This window comes from Heterodontus francisci, chromosome 29 (assembly GCF_036365525.1).
Source record: "Heterodontus francisci isolate sHetFra1 chromosome 29, sHetFra1.hap1, whole genome shotgun sequence".
NCBI lineage: Eukaryota > Metazoa > Chordata > Chondrichthyes > Heterodontiformes > Heterodontidae > Heterodontus > Heterodontus francisci.
Window position 1 is genome coordinate 60132670 of NC_090399.1, and position 6000 is coordinate 60138669.

General features: G+C 43.5%; 1 protein-coding gene across 5 annotated transcripts in view; it reads left to right on the plus strand.

Moving 5' to 3' along the window:
- Positions 1-5768, plus strand: part of LOC137345641 (class I histocompatibility antigen, F10 alpha chain-like) — a 38607-nt gene extending 32839 nt beyond the window's left edge. For all 5 annotated transcript variants that reach the window (XR_010968583.1, XR_010968582.1, XR_010968584.1 and 2 more), the window contains one exon: positions 5580-5768. The gene's annotated coding sequence lies outside the window, so the exon portion shown is untranslated. The remainder of the gene's footprint in view (positions 1-5579) is intronic.
- The last annotated feature ends 232 nt before the right edge of the window (positions 5769-6000 follow it).

Here is a 6000-nt window from a genome sequence, read left to right on the forward strand (position 1 = left end):
CCTTCAACTGGCCATCTAATTTCCTTTTGAAGTCATTGATTGCCTCCACTTCCACCACCCTTGTGGGCAGCGAGTTCCAGATCCTTACCACCCGCTGTGTAACAAGTTCTTTCTCATATTCCCACGCTTCTCTTGCCCAAAACCTTCAATCTGTGTCCCCTAGTCCTTGTACCATTAGTTAATCGGTACAGTTTGTCCTTGTCTAGAGTGAGACAGATAAAATGTGTCTGAATGTCACTATGCCACCAAGCTGTAATATAACTGATGTTTGTAGTCACTGTCATATAAACTAATGCTACCATGGAAAGGGGCACAGTAATGTTAGGCAATAATAAATGGTGCAAAGTAGGGTATAATGTCAGTCAGCACCCATGGAGAGGGATTTGGTCTATGATTATAATTTGTGCTCAGAGAATTGTAATCACTGTACTAATAATCATGATGTATGTTATTTGTGATGCTTAATGAAATGTTTGACAAAATATTTGAGTTTTAAATTGGCTGCATTAATTAAAAACTAATTGTCTAAATGTGAGGAGTTGGATAGGATTCCTTCTCTTCAAGGTGAAGAGTATACATGGGATAAACTTTCTCTTCTCCATTTTTAATAACAAGTATTTAACAAGATGTGTAAGAATAAATTGCAGTATGCAAATTGTCACATAAGGTGTGAAAGGATATGTAAATATTAGCTAAACTGTTGATGCCTTGAAATGCTGAGCTCAGGACAGATGCATCCTGTTGTGACCTAGTGTGAAAAAATAGAAAAGCAGATTATTTTTTAAAAGGTGTGAAACTTCCAAACATTGGTGTTCAGCAGTGCTTAGGTGTACTCATAGAAAGTTAACATGTAGGTACAGCAAGCAATTAGGAAGGCAAATGCAAGGGAATTGGAGTCCAGGAATAAGGAAATCTTGCCACAATTGTACAGGGCTTTGGTGAGACCACATCTGGAATGCTTTGTGCAATTCCAATCACTATACTGAAGGAAAGATCTATTTGCATTGGAGGCTGTACTTTAAAGGTTCACTAGATTGGTTCCTAGGATGAGAGAATTGTCCTATGATAAGAGGCTGAGTAAATTGGGTTCATGTTCTCTGGAGTTTAGAAGAATGAGAGGTGATCTCATTGAAACATACAGCATTCTGAAGATGCTGGATAGGGTAGATACTGAGAGATTGTTTCCACTGATCAGGGAATCTAGAATCCGGGGGCACAGTGTCAGGATACAGGACCGATCATTTAGGAATGAGATGAGGAGAAATTACTTCACTCCAAGCGTTGTGAATCTTTGGAATTCTCCACCCCAGAGGGTTGTGGATGCTCCATCGTTGAATATATTTAAGGCTGAGAGAGACAGGTCACTCAGGGAATCAAGGGATATGGGGAATGGGATGGAAAGTGGAATTGAGGCAGAAGGTCAGCCATGATCAAATTGAAAAGTGGAGCAGGCTTGACGAACCGTATGGTCTACTGCTGCTCCTATTTCTTATATTCTTTTAAATGTCACGTAATGTGGAAAAAGTTGTTATTCCTGATGTTGAATAAGATTATCATGGATTAATTTATTCATATTTGTTTTACTGACTCATTTGCAGATATGTTGTAAAAATAGGATTCTAAGCACAGAAGAAATAGGAGGAGTCGATGATAAGGCCCATTGAACCTTCCCCACCATTCACTATGATCATGGCTCATCTTCTGTCTCAACGGATCAATAGTATAGTAGTAATGTTACAGGACAACTAATCCAGAAGCTCAGACTAATACTCCATAGGCATGAGTTCAAATCCCTCAATTAAAGCTGGTGCAGTTTAAATTCAATTATTTCATAAATAAAATAAAATAAAAAGTATGTCTCAGAAATTGGAATCATCAAGTTACCAGATTGTCATAAAAACCCATCTGGTTCACTGCTGTCCTTACCTGATCTGACCTACATGTGACTTCAGACTGACTGTAATTTGGTTGACTCTTAACTGCCCTCTGAAATGGCCTAGCAAGCCACTCAATTGTATCAAACCATGACAGAAAAGTCAAAGAATAAAAATAGACAGACCACCCGGCATTGACCTAGACAGCGAAAAAAACAAAGGCTCCACCCTGCCCAGTCGACCCTGCAAAGCTCTCGTCGCTAACATCTGGGGACTTGTGCCGAAATTGGGAGAGCTGTGCCACAGACCAGTCAAACAAGAGCCTGACATAGTCATACTCACAGAATCATACCTTACAGCCAATGTCCTAGACTCCTCCATCACCATCCCTGGGTATGTCCTGTCCCACCGACAGGACAGAACCACCATTGGTGGCAGCACAGTGGTATACAGTTGGGAGGTAGTTGTCCTGGAAGTCCTCAACATCGACTCCAGACCCCATGATGTCTTATGTCATCAGGTCAAAAATAAACAAGGAAACCTCCTGCTGAATACCACCTACAGCTCCCCCTCAGCTGTTGAATCACTCATCCATGATAAACATCACTTGGAAGAAGCACTGAGGGCAGCAAGGGTACAGAATGTACTCTGGGTAGGGGACTTCAATGTCCATCACCAACAGCAGTTTGGCAGCACCATTACTGACCAAGCTGCCCAAGTCCTGAAGGGCATATCTGCCAGACTGGGCCTGCAGCAGGTGATGAGAGAACCAACAAGAGGGAAAAACATACTTTACCTCACCAACTGCCCATGTCAGTCTTGGTAGGAGTGGCTACACATAGTTCTTGAGCAGATGAAGTCCCATCTTCACACTGAGGAGACCCTCCATCATGTTGCATGGCACTATCACCATGATAAATGGGATAGATTCAAAACAGGTGTGGCAGCTCAAAGCTGGGAATCCATGAGACACTGTGGGCCATCAGCAGCAGCAGAATTATATTCAACCACAATCTGTAACCTCATGGCCTTTCATATCCTCCACTCTACCATTAGCATCAAGCCAGAGGACCTATCCTGGTTCTATGAGGAGTGCAGGAGAGCATGCCAGGAGCAGCACCAGGCATACCTAAAAATGAGGTGCCAACCTGGTGAAGCTACAACACAGGACTACATGTATGATAAGCAGAAGAAGCAGCATGGGATAGAGAGAGCTAATCGATCCCACAACCAACGAATCAGATCCAGGCTCTGCAGTCCTGTCACATCCAGTCAGGAATGGCGGAGAACAATTAAACAACTAACAGGAGGAGGAGGCTTCACAAACAACCCCATCCTCAATGATGGGGGAGCCCAGGATGTCAGTGCAAAAGACAAGTTTGAAATATTTTCAACCATCTCCAGCCATATGTGTGGAGTGCATGATCCATCTTGGCCTCCTACTGAGGACCCCAGCATCATAGATGCCAGTCTTCAGCCAGTTTCACTCCACATGATATCAAGATAGGTAGATAAGGTGGCGAGGAAGGTATATGAGATACTTGCATTTATTAGCCAAGGCATAGAATATAAGAGCAGGGAGGTTATGATGGAGCTGTATAAAATGCTAGTTAGGCCACAGCTGGAGTACTGTGTACAGTTCTGGTCGCCACATTATAGGAAGGATGTGATTGCACTGCAGAGGGTGCAGAGGAAATTGCCTGGGCTGGAGCATTTCAGCTATGAAGAGAGATTGGATAGGCTAGGATTGTTTTCCTTAGAGCAGAGAAGGCTGACGGGAGATCTGATAGAGGAATACAAAATTATGAGGGGCATAGATTGGGTAGATAGGAAGAAACTTTTTCCCTTAGCAGAGGGGTCAATAACCAAGGGGCATAGATTTAAGGGGAGGAGGTTTAGAGGGGATTTGAGGAAAAGAAATTTCACCCAGCAGGTGGTTGGAATCTGGAACACACTGCCTGAAGGGGTGGTAGAGGCAGGAACCCTCACAACATTTAAGAAGTATTTAGATGTGCACTTGAAATGCCATAGCATACAAGGCTACGGGCCAAGTGCTGGAAAATGGGATTAGAATAGATAGGCTTGATGGCCGGCGCAGACCACAGTGGGCCAAAGGGCCTGTTTCTGTGCTGTTTAACTCTATGACTCTGAGAAATAGCAGCGCACTGTGGATACAGCAAAGGCTATGGGCCCTGAAAACATCCAAGTTGTAGTACTGAAAATTCGTGCTCCAGAACTAGCTGCACCCCTCGCCAAGCAGTTCCAGTACAGCTACAACACTGGCATCTACTCGACAATGTGGAACATTGCCCAGGTGTGTCCTGTCCACATATAGCAGCCCAATTCAATCCAGACAATTACCACCCCATCAGTCTACTCTAATCATCAGCAAAGTGAGAGAAGGTGTTGTCGACAGCGCTGTCAAGCGGCACTTACTCAGCAGCAACCTGCTAACCAATGCTCAGTTTGGGTTCCACCAGGGCACTCGGCTCCAGACCTCACTACAGCTTGGATCAAACTTGGACAAAAGAGATGAATTCAGGAAGTGAGGTGAGAGTGACTGCCCTTAACATCAAGGCAGCCTTTGACCGAGTATGACATCAAGGAGCACTCACAAAATTGGAAGTCAATGGGAATCGGGGGAAAACTCTCCACTGGTTGGAATCATACCCAGCACAAAGGGAAGATGGTTGTGGTTAGGAGGCCAATCATCTCTCCCAAGGATATTGCATATTCACTGAGGATGGCACAGTGTTCAGTACCGTGTGCCACTCCTCAGATACTGAAGCAGTCCATGCCCACCTGTAGCAAGATCTGGACAACATTTAACCTTCAGGCTTATGCTGATAAGTGGTAAGTAATATTCATGCCACACAATGCCAGGCAATGACCATCTCCAACAAGGGAGAATCTAACCATCTCCCTTTGACATTCAACAACATTACCGTCACTGAAATACCACGTTCAACATTTGGAGGAAGGCAGTGGGGTTTACCATTGACCAGAAAATTAGCTTAAGCAGCTATATACTGTACCTACAAGAGCAGGTCAGCATCTGGGAATTCTGATGTGAGTAATTCCCCAAATTCTGCTCAATATTTGGAAAGCTTAAGTCAGGTGTGTGATGAAATACTCTCCACTTGCCTGGATGAGTGCAGCTCCAACAACATTCAAGAAGCTCGACACCATCCAGGAAAAATCAACCTCTTGATCTGCACCCATCCACCACCAGTGCACAGTGTAGCAGTGTGTACCATCTACAAGATCCATTGCAACAACTTACCAAGTCTCCTTCAACAGCATTCTCCAAATCCTCAACCTTTACCACCTACAAGGACAAGGACAGCAGACATATGGGAACACCATCACCTGTAAATTCCCCTCCAAGTCACACATCATGCGACTTGAAAGTATATCACTGTTCTTTCACTGTCGCTGGGACAAAATCCTGGTTTCCCTCCCTAACAGCACTGTGGGTGTACCTACACCACACGGACAGCAGCGGTTCAAGAAGGCAGCTCATTACTACCTTCTCATGGGCAATAAGGGATGGGAAATAAATGCTGTGGCCTTGCCAGTGACTGTCACACCTCATGAATGAATTTTAAAAAAAACAGATCATTCAATGGCCTTCAACTGGAACTTTATAACTGGTGCTTACTGTACAATCTTAATGCAGTGTCTGTCTCTCTTGTTCTATTGCAGAAAACCAACTGATGAAGGATGATATGGGACCCAAACTTTACTCAGTCTTTACAGTGTGAAACATTACAAGCATATACCTCCTAACTCGACCACACAGTTTCAGTAAGTGTCACTTTATATGTGCTAAAATAAAACTCCAATTAATGCCCTTCACCTGCATATAAATAAACACAATTGATATACAATTAACAGATTCCCTTCTTTCTTTTTAAATAAATCTTAAGAGTTAATATGCACAAATAACATTTCAAAAGAAAATCAGAAACAATTTCCATATTCAGTACAGAGCGTTATATTGCCAGATGCTCCTCCTCGAGGACATGGAGAGTCAAAGAGAGAGAGAGAGAGATACAGCACCGAAACAGGCCCTTCGGCCCAAAGACCCCTAACAAGTTCTTTGTACAAGCATTTCTTTTTGTAA